This window comes from Festucalex cinctus, chromosome 1 (genome assembly GCF_051991245.1).
Source record: "Festucalex cinctus isolate MCC-2025b chromosome 1, RoL_Fcin_1.0, whole genome shotgun sequence".
NCBI lineage: Eukaryota > Metazoa > Chordata > Actinopteri > Syngnathiformes > Syngnathidae > Festucalex > Festucalex cinctus.
In genome coordinates, this window is record NC_135411.1 from 38,710,594 (window position 1) to 38,727,193 (window position 16,600).

The 16,600-nt window shown below is 40.7% G+C and overlaps 1 long non-coding RNA gene across 1 annotated transcript; it reads left to right on the plus strand.

The window, feature by feature from the left end:
* The first annotated feature begins 608 nt into the window (after window positions 1–608).
* On the plus strand, window positions 609–1,946 carry LOC144027262 (uncharacterized). Its single transcript, XR_013285412.1, has 4 exons — window positions 609–893; window positions 983–1,111; window positions 1,386–1,528; window positions 1,620–1,946. It is a non-coding gene; the product is annotated as an uncharacterized LOC144027262 (long non-coding RNA).
* The last annotated feature ends 14,654 nt before the right edge of the window (window positions 1,947–16,600 follow it).

Sequence of the window (16,600 nt, forward strand, 5' to 3'; positions counted from 1 at the left end):
TGCCATCTAGTGGTGGAAGTAAATAGGCTCCAACCTTGAAAATCACACATCTGATGCCCCAGACGAATTAATTCGTCAAAGGCAGGGGACGCTATTTTTTGTTTTGACGAATTGATTCGTCCAAGGCAGTGAATTAGTTAAGATACATTGTGAACAGCAACTTCCACTAAATGAAGCCGAGTGGTATACATCGAAAATATTCGGACAAAACACACCATAGCATCGCAAAGCGGCACATCCTCTCTCTCGCTCTCTCTCTCTCATCAGAGGTAAGATATTTTGATGTCGCCCCGGGAGCCAATAGCAGTGGCCATATTTCCAAAACGCATAGAATGAAAACGTATATAAAGAAGTTAACTAATTCAAATTTACAAATAAAAACATGAATAGTGAAAATCCGTCCTTAGTTCCTTGGGAATACAACTTCATTTTAATCCTCCATACCGACCGCAGGAAAACATGACTCAAAATATAAAATATGTCTTGTCTTTTTTCAGTTTTTTTCTTTTTTTTTACAATGAGTAATTGCTAGTAGATATACGTTTCACATTTTATGCTACCCTACAATTTTAAATTGATTTTTTTTTCCTATTGTATATTTCAGGATCTATCAAGCTGGAGCACTCCTAAAAGCAAGAGCGATTGCTCTTTGCGAGGACAGGAGATATAAAGCCTGGGAAATCGCCCCTAATGGGTCAGTCCAAGGAAAGGATGTTATCCTTGAACACTTCCGTGGCCTTGGCTGACGAAAAAGTTTACCGGATGGTGGTTTTTGAACAGCTGGCTTCAAAGGTAGAGGAGGGGGGGAGTTATGTAATCCAAATTTATGGTGTTAGATCAACCCCCAACTCGTCCTCTGTCGGCAGAGCACGACAATTTTTAAAGAGCCCCAGGTAGGAGCAGGTTTCAGATAGCAATAATATGTTAATTCTAGAGAGTCAAATTTAGATTTTGAATGTTGACCCCCCTTTGCCATTCATAGGTGACTGTACCAGAGGCTCTGGAGGGAAGAGCCAGGGAGCTCCTCTTCCCTGAGTCTGAAGTGTGGGACATATGTGACGCTTCAAGACCAGAGGACAAATTAGCAACAGTAGAGGGTCGCATTAGCGATGTAAGTTCTTAATGTGAGCGACAGCACACACACTTTTATACATGCACTGCGCCCAGAGCCGCAAGCACACACTAATGTGCACGCGTACATACAAAATGCCTTTTCTTTCTCCACATTAGATGCATCCAGCCAGGATGGTGAGGCAGAATAGAGCGCCCCCTGTGCCCATGCGCATCATTTTATTAAAAAAAAAAAAAAAAGGCCAATTTCTCAGTTTATAGTGTTATTCTCTACATATGCATAACAAACGAATAATATGCATTTTCTACTGCAGGAAGAGGTTGCTGTCAAAATAATTTTGTGGATGGAAGCCACCACAAAACAAAAGTGTGAGGCTTTTACAGCTTCAAATGCATGAAAGGAAAACGTAGTGACTTCAGCTGGGCATTACATTCTACCGACAGCACAGAAATAGAAGTGAGTAGAACAATGTTTTTCATTTTTAATGTATGGTGTTTACTAAATTCATGCAGAGCATATAACTAGGTTATGTATTTCTATTTAACAGGAATGCACCGCAGCAAAACTAGTCACCATTATCGGGCTTGACGTGACAAGTGAACATGCAAAACAGCTGGCAATGGACGGCAAAAATTACACCATTAAAATTGAGGTCTGAAAGCAAGGCTTTCCCAGAAGAGCTCTCCATCCCCGAGGCATGTCTCGCCCTTGTTTTAGAGGCACAGAAGACAATTTTATTGGGGTGTCAGAGTTAATTTAACAATTTAACACACACACACCCACGCACTGTCACAGTCGTCTTCGGTCATCATCTGTGTCGCTCTACCAGTCTTTTTTTTTTTTTTCATATCTCCCTCACGTCACCTTCGGGGAAAACGGCACCTATCCCACTGCGCTGTATGATAATAATTATGATGATAATGATTATGGCTTTTTTTTTTACTTGGTGTGAGGAAATATTCTAATATTTTGAGATAAGATCTTTGGCTGAAAATGCCATAATCAGCAATATTAAAACAATAAAAGGCTTGCAATATTTCAGTTGATTAGTAATGAATCCAGAATGTATGGCATTTTTGCTTATTTAATTGCATTACAGAAAATAATGGACTTTACCACAATATTCTAATTTTCTGAGACAGTACTGTATACCACCTATAGAATTAATATGCATGTTTTTATAAAATTTACTTACACTGTTCTTTTCCATCACTGCCAACACAGCATCAGTCATCCTAGAGTAGATGTGGGCACTATCTCCGTCAGACAGAAAGGGTAAATTCTTGAAGCGTGGATCCACTGCAGATGCTATGCAAAGTGTCTCCTTCTCATTGGCATATCTTTTTGACATATCTTGTGCTATTACTCTCTTGATGTCCCTAATTGTATCTGAATCTTCAGAATTTTCTTCTGTGCCCATGACCAGCTTGGCATGAAGTGGGGCAATGACTGACAAAGTTGGCATGCTCTCCTCAGACATCACTAATGTTGCATCCTTCATTGGCTTCAGTGCTTTCAGTAAATCCTCTGCACATGTGATGTCACTTTCACTCAATGTAAATACTTCCTTTTCATTCTTTCTCACTTCATTGGAAAGGAGTGCTGCACAGACAGCTGGTTGCTGCTCTAAAAATCTCTCAGTCATGTCGTAAGAACTGTTCCATCTTGTCACAACATCAGTAATTAATCTATGTTTTGGTAGCTGCAGTTGGGTTTGTTTGACCTGTAGCTGGTAACTTGCAACTGTACTCCGTCTGAAGAATCCAGTAACACGCCTGATTCTGCCAAGTAGCCTTGCCACTGTTGGTAGTTTAAGTGCTTTCTGTGATGCGAGGTTAATGCTGTGAGCAAAACACTGAATGTGAGCCATCTCTGCCAGTCGAGCCCCAACACTCATGTTTGGAGCATTATCGGTCACCACCACCGGATTTTTATCACTCAGATCCCATTCATCCACAGATGCACGCAGTAAAGCCGCGATATTCTCTCCCGTGTGGCTGTCGTACATTGGTCGTGTTTGTAACACGTGCGAAACCATCTTCCACTCTTCGTTTATGTAATGTGCTGTTATGGTTATATAGGACATCGTGGATCTGGATGTCCAGGCATCACATGTTAATGCAACTCTTTGGGCACAACGAAGACCATCCAACACAGTGCTTTTAACATCTTTGTACAACCGGGGCAGCGCAACTTCAGTAAAGTGTTGGCGTGGCGGTATGGAGTAACGTGGCTCCAAAGTGTTCATCAGGTTACGAAAGCCTTCACCTTCCACGGAGCTGAGAGGGCGCATGTCTTTGCACATGTAGTAAATCACTGAATGTGTTATTTTGGTCGCACGAGGTGAGCGTGAAGGGAATTTGGCAGAATGAGCTTGTTCAATCGTTAGTTGAGACGAGGTAGGCGTTTGATTACTTGTCATCTCCACTCCGCTGTGATGTCTTGCAACGTGCGTGCGAAGGTTCGTGGTGTTGCCGCAGTATTTGATTTTCCCATGGCAGTGTTTGCATATAGCGTACCTCTTATCATAGTCCACGCTTCCGTCTTCTTTGCCATAAAAGCCAAAGTGAGTCCAAATTTCAGCTTTATAGACGTTCTTTGGAGCCGCTCGAATTTCCTTCTCTGCCATGTTGTAGCTTTGTTGCACTGTCCTGTAAACTCGCGAGATTCTATTGTAGAAGACTCTACACTGGACAATTCTCGCGAGATGTCAGTGTTACTCTGGCGCAGTAAGGCGCGCTCAACTGTGAAATGCTGCCACCTAGTGGGCGGGAGCTTAGGTGCGGCACATAAATGAGACGTTTTATTGAATATTTCCATCAAAAAATGATGTTTAAATATCGATTTGGCCTCAAAATGGATCGATACGTGAATTGCACGCTGTGATATAGTAATCAGTAAGCTTGTAGAGTGTAAGATTTATATGAAAATGTATTATTTTTTTATCTGAAATTTCAGTCTTATAGAGGTTGTAATCTGTTTCATGTTTGAACAGCATTAAAATAAAAATATTAAGGCTTAATGTGCCGTTCATATAACATTCTTCCATGCTCAAGGTGTGAATCCTAAAAAAAAAAAAAAAAAAAAAAAAAAAAAAACGATTCTGCCGCCTATTGAATCGATTCGAGAATCGCGCGATGTAGTATCGCGATATATCGCCGAATCGATTTTTTTTAACACCCCTAATATATATATATATATATATATATATATATATATATCATAAAACCCTGATCGGGGGCATCCCTACATACAAAGGAGAAAGGAACTGTAATAGTAAAATTTATGTGGAAGGGTACTCATTTTGATATAACAGCTCCTCTACATACTCACAGTTTACAGTGAGAACAAAAATGGACCTTGGACTTTTTTGTTGTCTGACTACATATTGCTTGTCTGTACTTTGTGATAAAAAGAATATTTACATTAGCATACACATTAAAAAAAAGAAATGCGCTTGAATCTACAAAATATTGCATATACAAGTCTGTATGGGTGAAGTGCAGACAATATATAACATTTTAACAAAACAAATTGACTTTAGCACTGTTTGTCTCTGCCTTTTTACATCTTGTCTTTAATATAAATATATAAATAAAAATACACTTCAAAATTGAGCTTTTATTTGCTGAAAAACAATCTTAAGTCCATGACTTACTCCATGAGGCGACAGTTTTCTCTGCAGATGCACACATGCACGCACACCACACACATTAGTGAAGCTAGACAATAGCAGCACAATAGAGACATTAATATTAACACTTGTTTACCTCATTACACTAAAAAATGACAATGATGGACATAAGCCTTCAGTCTGAGCACCTGCAATGTTTCCTAGCTTTGGGGGAAACTTCAGCTAACTACCTACCGACCTACCTAAAAAAAAAAAAAAAAACAGACTTGTAATGAAAATAATGTGTTGGTAGGGTAATAAACCTTTCATATATCCTGGTAGAAGTAAGGAACTTACAATTTCACTTGACTAGACAGCCACACTCGGGAGGTACCGCTGGAGGACGATCAGCGTGCTCTGCTTGTACACAGTTGCAACAGCGTAGGTGGGAGGGAGAGATGGGCTGAGGTGGACCAAACCATTTTCTAAGCAAATTGGGGGGTGCTGTATTTTTGTTAAGTATTACTTTAAACCTCTATGGTTTATATACATACTACGTAATTTTCTACCTTGTTAAAAAAAAGAACACAGTAAAAATATACATCTATATATACACTTTGGGGTTCTATTTGTTCACTTTGGGAGTGCTTAAGCACCCCCAAAAATGGGCTAAATACGCCTCTTTCCTCAAATTCCTTCATGAACTTGCCTTTATGTTTTGGAGGTCGATAAATTATTACAGTAATGATGTTTGGATCACCTTTTACCAAGACTGAGATATACAAATGAATTAAAGCCTCTCAATACAATTTCTTTACACTGAAATAGTGATTTAAAAATGGCAGCAAGTCCATCTTTTTTGCCATTACATTTGTTCATGAAACTAAAATTTGTCCATGTTGTCTCATTCAGAACACTGTTGCATGAACCTTCTGTTAGCAATGTTTCACTGAGTGAATGTTTCAACAGTGATTTGTTTAGTGAACTAGTATTGAGTAGCACTAGTCTCGCAGTGGTAATCTGAGACGCTGGTTTAGCCAGAGGATGAATAAGCTATACTGACTAGGACTGTAGCTTCTGACTTATTTCTTCTCATTTCTTTGGCCAATTTTCTGTTCCTTGTAATCACAGGAATGCTACAAGCTTCCTTAGGTTCATTGGGTCCTGACTTATTCTGGGGACACACATTGTTTATAGTGTACACTAGTCTGGTCCCAAACTATATCAGACCTAGCTGTAGCTGAGATTTTCCATAGACAAAGATGGAGGTCTGCAAGTAGGTAGCTGTTTGTTGAGGCTTGGTGGAGTCAGATGATTAATAAATAACTGATTGTGGTGTCTTGAGGGGAGCATGGGCAAACTCCCATGATCAATAGATAGCTGATTGGAAAGTCTTTTGGTTAGCTGTTTGGAGAGATTGGCCAGTGTGTTCATCTTATTGGTGAGATCCGATAGAGTGTCAATCGTCGGGTCGTTGGGGGGTGGTGCACAGCACAGAGGTGCATCCGGAAGTGAATCCGGTCGTGGTGTTTGGCAGGCGTCGTTTGGGAGCATGGGAGCTGGATGGTCGGTGTTTGGAGTGCGGGCAAATGAGGACAAATCAATCTGTTCTGAAGGGCGGGGTGTGCAAGATAGTGAGCCAGCTGCACCAGACTCTCTTCTTCTCGGTTGTTGTGCTTTGTGTCCTTTGTTTTAGGAACATAGCGTCCGGTGACACACGCTATGGAAGATGTTGGCTGTCAGTAATCTGACTGCCTGCTTATTGAGATAAATACCATTGCGTTGGAAAATATGGCAGCGTTCATAAAACATAGAAAAATTGTCAATAAAGTTCACTGAATAAGAAGCACAGGCGCTTTTCAGCCATCTCGAGAGTGACATAATCCGACTGAAACTGTCACGTTTCAGTTTGTTTGGGTTTTTGTTTTATTTTGGTGAGTGTTGGTTGTTGGTGTTCCTGTCTTCTTCCCCAGTCTCGTTATGTTAACCTTGTCCACCTGCTTGTGTCTTCCCTTCCTGATGTGTATTGCTGATTGGTTACCCCTCCCTGCTGTGTCTCCCAGGTGTGTCCTGTTATTGTCATTAGTGTTGGTATAAGGGAGTGGTGTTCGTCTCGCCCGGGTGTGGGAGCATTGTTTGCTGTTTGAATGTCTGCAGGGTGCGTGTCTGCATGTTTTGTCACAGTGGTGTCTTTTGACCAAGTTTGCCAAGTCTTCTACGCTAAGTTTGCCACGTCTTCTACGCCAAGTTTGCCACGTCTTCAACGTCAGCCACGCCAAGTCGTCAAAGTCAGCCACGCCAAGTCTCTGCCTCGCGCCACGCCAAGTCTCTGCATCACGCCACGTCTCTGCATCACGCCATGCCAAGTCTCTGCATCACGCCACGTCTCTGCATCACGCCACGTCTCTGCATCACGCCAAGTCTCTGCATCACGCCAAGTCTCTGCATCACGCAACGCCAAGTCTTCGCCATGATCTGGGTCCACGTCCAGCCCAGTATTCTCCCCTTCAGTCTCGTCCAGTCCTTCCCCGCCATAGTCAATAAAGTTCATTACCTCATCTTACCAGTCTGTCTTCCCGCCTGTTTCCACCGCTTTTGGGTCCATCCACTACACCTTCGTGACAGAAACGCTCATTACCTGGTCGGACAGTAGGCAGAGGACCACTCAGAAAAACCTCTGCGTTTAGGCATACCATTTTTTGAAGAAGGGTAATAAGTCTTGCTTCAGTATCTCTGATTGTTTTTTCAACACATCGAATGCTCCTGTGTGAATCACAACCAATCTGACAGTCGGATAGTCAGTAACATAGTAATCTTGTCGACTTTTTCAGAAATGTCCAGCACGATGTCATTAGCAAAACAGAGAACCGTTGTTTTTTTCTGCTACACAGACGTTTTACACCAAATAAGGCTTTGTCGCCTATTAGCCTAGTAGCTGAACGCATTTGCTGAGAAGGCCCACTTTCTTACCTTTGACTGGTGATCTACCGAGGCTTGCTGGCTCGACGACAGCACGGTAAACCCGTTTTTCAGTTCGATATCACCGTTTTGTCTTGGTCGGCCATGAGATGGTTTTCTTTTTCTTGCTGGTACCAACGTCCAAGACTGATTTCTTGGAGTTGAAGGAGCCTTTTGCATTGACCAAGGTGTTTCTTCAGTCATTAGTTGCCGATCACGTCCAGCTGTTGGGCGACGACTCCTCAGTTTTAGCTTTGCTCCCAGCACATTCCACGGCGGGTCAGATGGAGCTAGCTGTTTGGAGACTTTGGCAATGTGGTGTCATTCCACGATTTTCAATTCAGCTCCACAAACATTTCAAGGCGGTGCATTCTTGTCTCTAGCACTGCCATCTTCTGAAGAAGTTTGTGGTATTCATCGATGGAGATGGAATGCATCATTCATCCAGCCATGTTGCTAGTTGCAGTCGCATGCTAATTAGCAGGCCGTGCTCACATTATCGTGAGGAGTTTCCAAAAAATATTGAAAAAATGCGCCCGGCTGGTTGTATCTACCAAACAAAAAGGTAGTACAGCCACATCAAGGCAAATGTCCAGGAGGACTCCCAAAAAAAGAAAGAAAAAAGCAGTTATCAGCTGCAAGAATGCAAAACAACGCACGAGCAGAGCATTGTGTCTACACTAGGCAAGCAGGAAGCATTTTTGTTAAACTAGTACGGTGGAAATTACACCTATTATACTAGAAACATCAACTAGTGCAACAAAAATCACTACATGTTGTTATTCTAGTTGTCCACTAGTTAAAAGACACACCCAAGATGTAGGAAAAATTTCAAACATATTCTGTCAAATCTTGTACAAGTTCATTTCTTGGTCTGACATGTGAAAGAAAATGCCTTCCACTTGTTAAACTAGTTAAATAAAAAACAGTGTAACTAGTTAACTAGTGACTCAGTCTGGATGTAACTAGCTTACGAGAGAAAACAATTGATTCATTGGTCAGTGAGGCCAAAACGAGCCCAACTAGTGTCACAAGTGGGTACTAGTTCACTAGATCGCAGTTTGTACCTCATAGTCAGCTCGTAAGGTTGGGAAGATCCCAACTAGTGTAACTAGTGGACATTTTGTGCCTTAGAAGTTAACTAGTAATCGATTTTAAACCTTACAAGTGAACCACTAAGGTAAGAAAAACCGCAATTGGTGATACCAGTGGACATTCGGCACTTACACGTCAACATGCAAAATGCAACAATAGAACATCGATGTCTCTCATCCGACTCAAACACCAACACGTTCACTAGTGGACTGCATGTAAATGAAGCAGGCGGAACAAGGACTTTGATTGGTCAATATTCAAATTAGATGTCTTGAAGCTTTAACCCTTATGTGCCTGGGATGCAATAACTCTAAAGATAACAAACTGTATTTACAAAAAACAAGCACATGCTTAATTCATCTCTTCCCCCACCAGTAAACTCAATAAGCATTGTGGCTGTTTTCAGTTTGTGTTTTATTGTTAAAACTCATTCACTGCCAGTCATTATAGAAAATTTTTACATTTCCAATACTCACGTGATATTCCATTCAATAATTATATATAAACCGAATCTACCAAATAACAGAATAGACTCCCTACTTTTTGTCCCGTCCCGTTCTTTTATAATTGACAGCAGAAAAATGTAGGTTTGCCAAAATACAGCCATTTCTCCCATGGACTCTGAAACTGTGTTTATTTCCTATAAAATGGGGCAATGATGTCATCTACCGGTGGTTGGGCATCAGTAAAGTTGTTTCCAAGTTTGATATTTACAGTGGAGCATGCTCAGATTCGCCCCCATTTAGCACCGCTCTAAAAAATACAATTGACAAGTATACTTGTCAAAGGCAGTGAATGAGTTAAATAACTGGATAGGCCTAAGTACTTTTGCAGTGTACAGGCATAAACAGAGAGTGATCATTGGGTGGCAGTATGTGTATGCAACAAAGTTTTTGGGCGGGCTTCCTGCCGATTGCTGACATGAGCTCGGGCCTCATTTCTAAAACTGTGTTTGAAAACCTGCGCAGAAAAGTACGTACGAAGAAAACTCAAAACTCACGTAGCCTACGCAGACAAAAATTGGCATCTATAAAACCATGTGCAGACACACTTACGCACAGCTGCACGCAATTTCCCTTTATGAATGCCACACAATCCCAACTGGTGTGCGCAGCTGATTACAACCCATTCTCCGCCCAAATCATCCCATATTTGGCAGTGCTAATGAACTCATTAATAGATTTGCATATTCATGAGCAGCATGCGTTGAGAACGGCCTAATCGAGACAATGGACGAACACGCAAAATCAAACAAGGCCAATTTCGCACGGATGGAGATTGAAACATTCATTGGAGAGGTCGAAGCACGCAAGTCTGTGCTGTTTGGGAGCCACAGCAATGGGCATAACTAACAAAAACAAGCAAGCCGAGTGGCAAAAGGTTGCCGATTCAGTTAACAGCGTAAGCGCTGCAGGGCGCACACTTGCAGAAATAAAAAAGAAGTGGTCTGACGCAAAAGGCAAGCATAATCAATTCATTGTCTGTAAAAAAAAATATACATAGTAAAGCTAAGGGAAATTGCTATGGCACTGTAGGCAAAATGTTAGCCTAATTTAAACAATTGGCTACATTACTTGCACCTATTTAACATAAGACAAATCGTGGTATTTTCTCATTTAGAGATAAATGAAATAGAAAACGAAATTCCACCAGTGTTTTATTTTTTTATGTATTCAGAAAATCCATGTGTATTGTTATTGCTTCATTGGTTGTGTAATATTGTAGTGTTGAATATAAAAAATACTAAGCGGCCTATTCACTAAAGGTTTGCGTCGCCTTTGCACCGCACTAACCGGCAAAAATGGAGCTATTAAGGAGCACCTAATTCACTAAACACGCGCAGATGGGGAAATCCGTCACTAAGTGCGCTGCCGAACAGATTGCGTCACAGTGCGCCGGTGTTATTTGCACGTATGTAAATGAGGTAATTTGCATACATTTGACGCAAAATATGCCCACCACTATGCAAATGAGTCATTGATATGCAGCATCTAATTCACTAACGCCAGCGCAAACAGCAACACCGCGTTTGCGTGACGCAAATAACGTTTTTGGAAAGCATGTATTAACCTGACGCACCCTCGATCTCCGGCAGTGCATCCGATTTGCAGCACAACATACGCGGCCGATCACGCAGAGAGGAGAGAAAGAGAGAGAGAAGGGGAAATATTTCCGTGTTAGTTTAGTACAACATAACGTAACCCGGGCTGATCGGCAATGGCGGGGGGGCATTTTCCGATCATTCTTACGTGCCAGATGCATACTGTACGCCCACGCCAACCTCTGAAAATATATTTTTTTAAAAACGATCGCACCAATAAATTGTACTTTATGAATGAATGACGTCGTTGTCGTCCTCTCGGTCCAACCTCTCTTTCTGATAATATCATCTTTCTCGCAACTGTTACTATAACAACCATGTTGTTGGCGCAAATCCATTGCCATGTGTGGTAAATCAGGTGCAGATTTGCTCCAAGCTGTCAGTTTTGTGGGCGTGTTTGCGCCGGGATATGATTAGAGCAATATCCTTAGTGAATAGGTTGGTAACTGGGCGCAGACTGCGGGTGCAGTTGTGGTGCAATATTTCGTGCTATTACCAGACGCAGCGCATTCTTAGTGAATATGCCCCTAAATGCTTAAAACAAAAAACAAAAAAACAAAAAAAAAAAAACTAAATTCTGGCAGCTTAATACTAGTGCCGTTTTTATCATAAGGTAGCCTCCTGCACAAACACAGACATCACAAACTTTTGTATAACCGCAGTATGACAAATCAACCTATATATATGTTATGTTTTGGTTTTCGTTGGTTGGGGTTTTGTTTAGTTTTGGGTGTTTAGGTTGTCTGTTGTCAGAGTTTGTCTCCCGTAGTCTCATTATTGTTAACCTTGTCCACCTGCATGTGTCTTCCCTCCCCGTTTGTGTTGACCTAATTAGTACCTTCTGCCTGCTGTGTCTCCCAGGTGTGTCCTATTACTGTAATTAGTGTTGGTATAAGGGAGTGGTGTTTGTCTCACGTGGGTGTGGGAGCATTGTTGATTGTTATACGTTGCACTTTGCATGTTTGTATGTAGTGTTTCGAGTCATCCACGCCACGCCACGCCACGCCACGTCAAGTCTTTTGAGTCATCCACGCCAAGTCTCCGCCATGATCAGTCTCCACGTCAAGCCCTGTCTGCTCACTTTCCGTCCCGTCCAGTCCTTCACCCTCATTGTCAATAAAGTTCCTTACATCGTCCTTCCCGTTTGTTTTCCTGCCTGTTTCCTCCGCTTTTGGGTCCATCCACCATACCCCCTCTCCCAGAGTTTAATCACTACATATGCCAAAGCTTCCCTTCTGTTAGCCTAAACGTAATTGGCTTTCACCTAGCAAGAGCTGACAAATCGAGAGTGCCATTAAAGCACTCTCTAGAGTGAGTTTTTGTTGGAGCCATCCACCACACATTGGATTTGTAGTAGAAGATGTGATTAATATGGGGAGACCACAGTGTGAATTTTTCAGGTCTGAATGCCAATAGCATTTTATACATATTTTACAATTATTATGGTGAACTGCACAGTAATATAAATTGTTGGTCCTTACACCCTAGTGCACTGATGGTTAGCATGTCTGTCTCACAGTTCTGAGGTTCATCGTTTGATTCTGGCTACAGCCTGTGGAGTTTGCATGTTCTCCCCGTTCCTGTGTGGGTTTCCTCCCACATTCCTCCACACTCCACTTTTTTTATTTTTTTATTTTATTTTAATTTAATTTTTTTTATTTTTTACGCTCCACGTTTTAATGTGCTTTGTGTGTTTAGCGTTGTGATTTAGGGAGGATAATTTTAATACAAGTCTTGTTTTATTTTATTTCCTTTTTACTTTAGAGGGAACAAGGCCAGTGAACCTGGAACAAATTTTAATATTTGCCTCAGGAAGTGATACAATTCCACCACTTGGGTTTCCCCACCACCCAACAATAGATTTCCTCCACGAAATCAATGGGAATCATAAAATATTCCCGGAGGCTATTACATGTGAGTTTATAATGCGGCTACCCCTTCATCAATCATACTCACCGTTTGTAGAGTACATGGAGTCGGGGATTCTGCAGTCTCCCACCTTTGGGTTCGTTTAAAGTTGAAGGTAAGGTAAAATGATGTCATGCATTTTGTTATTGTCTGTTTTTGAGCTTTGGGGTATATGCCACAGAGGAGACGGGACTTCCGTGTGTCGCACACTGGCTCTGTTTCCGTTTGCTGTTTGCAATGTTTGGGCCGCGTCCTGGTTTTTGCGCTTCCGCTAGTGTGCATCTCGGTGGCACAGTTCCATCAATGGGTGGGAGTGTATCTGTCTCAGTTCTCCGAAGCATTTCAGAGAGCTGAGACACACTGCTCGGTCAACCCATGACGGGAGAGTGCGGTTGGGAGGTACAGGTGGGAGTGTGAGTGTTGGGAACTTGGGACGCGGCCTGTGTGTCGCAGCAGTGGCCGGAAACACCATAGGTGTGTGACTTACAGAAGTCCGTGGTATCTGCCCCATTAGCACGGGCTCATTTCAATACTCCAAGGGTCTCAAACCTTCTTTGAAGTTTTTATCTACTTGTACAAAGTGTACAAAATTGATACACTTCTGAAATAGCAAATGTACTCAAATTGCCTTTAATGCTACTAGTATGTATGGGTTATTGTTAATAAGTAATGGCTTTTATCTTTGTGAAGGCACCAATCATGTTAATGATTTATCACAATAATTACGAAACGGATATATGCAACACTATTTCCATAAATATGTGCTACTGTTCATATGTTTTAAATAATCACTTCTAACAACGCTCCATCACTAGTGAGCTATCTTTCAAATAACCGCACAAACTACCTTTTGCCCACATTGATGACCACAACTGTTATGTGTCGACTATCGTCAACAAAAAGGAAAGTGATCCCACAACACGTAGGCTCAGGAGGGAAAAAATACAATTTGTTTATTACGAGGATAACACTAAAACAATTACATACACGCAAGATATACTATAGAGAAACAACAATCACTTGCAAAAGGCAAGGAGACTACAATTAACGAAAAAAGCTTGCAAACAAAAGTGCAAGGATCGAATTACCAACAAAAGGCGCTTGCAATTGGCAAGGAAATAGATACACACGGAGAAAAACTCAAGCTAAAGCCAATGGGCAAAAGATGCTAAACCAGAGTGCAGAGTACACTTGGGCACTGTGGTGAGCAAGGAATAATCCCACAGCTGGTACCACTCGGGAAGTCTCTTTTAAAGGTCCCTTGATTGTTCACCCATTGCAGGTGTGCGCTGGAGGGAACGCCCTCTCACTCCGGTACTAGGGAAAAAAGAAAACAGCACAACAAGGCTGAGAGCCGAACCATGACAACAACAATACTCAATGTATTTTTTCCAGGCTGCAGTGGGTGTCAAAATCACAATATCTTTTAATTTTCTCTGTTTTCTTTCTTCAAGGATAGTATTCGTCAAGTTGAGAAGTGTGGCGTCACGACAGCTGGTTTAAGTTTGAGTTCCGCATTTGTTCAGTAGTTAGTTGTGTTAATGTATGTTTTATACAAAAATGTTCAAATAAATCTATGTAATTAATGTTAATATGTAAATCAAAGTAAATGTTCCAAATGTTCAACTTTGTCTCATCATTTTATTTGTACAAACAAAGGGAGAATTTCACATAAAACTGTCAAAGTATTAATCCAGACTTTAACTGTGGGTCTTTAGAGCAGTAGTGTGGTTTCCTGAAATTGTTACATAGATGGATGAACGAATTTATGAATGGAACGTGTAAAAAACAGCAAAAAAAAAATAGTTTTGCTTTTTTTTCTACTGCTAGGGTTCTTACCTGAGTCAATATATGTAAAAAAAAAAAATGTAATATGTAATAAATATGTTAAAAAAAAAAGTGAAAAATACATGTATTAATTACAACTTCAGCAACATTACAAAATCACAATACAGTTACTTTTAACACTGTATTACACAAAGGGGAAAAAAATAGCAAAAACACAAATCCTGACCCTTTTTAAAGTTATTATTGTTGTTATTATTAATTATTATTAAATGGGGCATTAAGTACTTTTTTAATTGGTGCTGGTGTAGCCTGCCGTCAACGGGGATCTCCAAGCCGATCTGCCAGCAGCTAGCCTGCAGTACCAGTACGGGCGCCGCGCCTGGTGCCACCGTGGTACCAAATCATAACAACGTTGTCAAAAGGGCAGATCCAGAGGACACAAGGTAACGACAAGTACAGGTAGCATATGCAACTACCATATAAACTAGCGGTGTGAATTGCCTAGTTCCTGACGATTCGATTCGATACCGATTAATCCCGATACGAATTTATAAGTCAATTGTTGCGATTTTTTTATTTTTAGTTATTTTTAAAAAATACTAATCAGTAAACTTGTACAGTGTAAGATTTGTATGAAACTGTATTATTTATTTATCTGAAACTTCAGCCTTATACAGGTTGTAATCTGTTTCATGTTTGAGCAGCATTAAAATAAAATATTAAGGCTTAACGTTCCATTAATATAACATTCTTCCATGCTTAAGGTGTGAACCCTAAGACGTTTTGGTGAATATTTTTCCATCAAAAATGGATATTTAAAAATCGATTCGGCCGCCTATTGAATCGATTCGAGAATTGCGCGATGTAATATTGCGATATATTGCCGAATCGATTTTTTTCAACACACCTAATATAAACATAGCATAGACACGTACATAAGCAACTAGCATATGCAGCTAGCATATACACATACATATACAGTACAACTAGCATATACACGTACATATGCACCCAGCATATGCATTAGCATACACACATAGCATAGACACATACATAGACACCGAGTTTAAGCAACTAGCATATACACGTACATAGACACGTAGCATATACAACTAGCATAGACACTAAGCATATGCAACTAGCATTTGCATTAGCATATACACATAGCATAGACACAGAGCATAAGCAACTAGCATAGGCACGTACATATGGAACTGCATATACACGTACATAGACACGTACGTATGCAACTAGCATATGCATTAGCATATACAACTAGCATAGACACGTACATATACAACTAGCATAAATTAATTTCACAGCGAATGTTTGGAGTTTGGTGACATTTGATGTTTTTAAAACCACTAAAAATAAGTAACAAAACTGGATGAAAATCATCTGGAGGGAGGACAGACGAGGGGTCCAGACAGTAGTGCGGCATGCCGGGAATTGCCTACATTTTCTATTCATGTACTGTATTTTTTAGTGTGGCAGAGCTGGCAAGTTATCACAATGAATGGCGTATCTATGTACTGTATGTACCTTTTTTTCATTACCCTGCGTCTTTTAAAATATTTTTTTATATTAAAATTTTTTATTTGTGTTGCAATGCCACTGAACTGGGGAAATTGTTATATGTAATAAGAATTAAACATGTTCTGCCCCTTTGTCTGTGAGGGAATCACAGCAACCACCACCTCAGTGTCCCTTCTTTTCCACAGTCGAGTTAGCTGCAATTCATAATAACCAAAAGAGGTGCATTTTATAAATGTGTTTTAATAGGTTGTGGGACAAACGTTCATCAATAAGCTGATAAATAAGCTTACAAGATCTGGCACTTGACTGCGCATAGTTCCATTGAGTCAAGTAAGGTTATCACTATGATAATTTAATGTTTAATCATTGGCATGCACACGCACACACATGCACACATCCTTGCATTTTGTTGTGTCTGACACAGTAATACTATGTCCATCCCACATACATACATACACATACAAAAGCAAACCTGTGTGTCTGTGTCTTGAGTCTGTGTGTTTTTGTCTCCGTGATCATGTTTCATTGC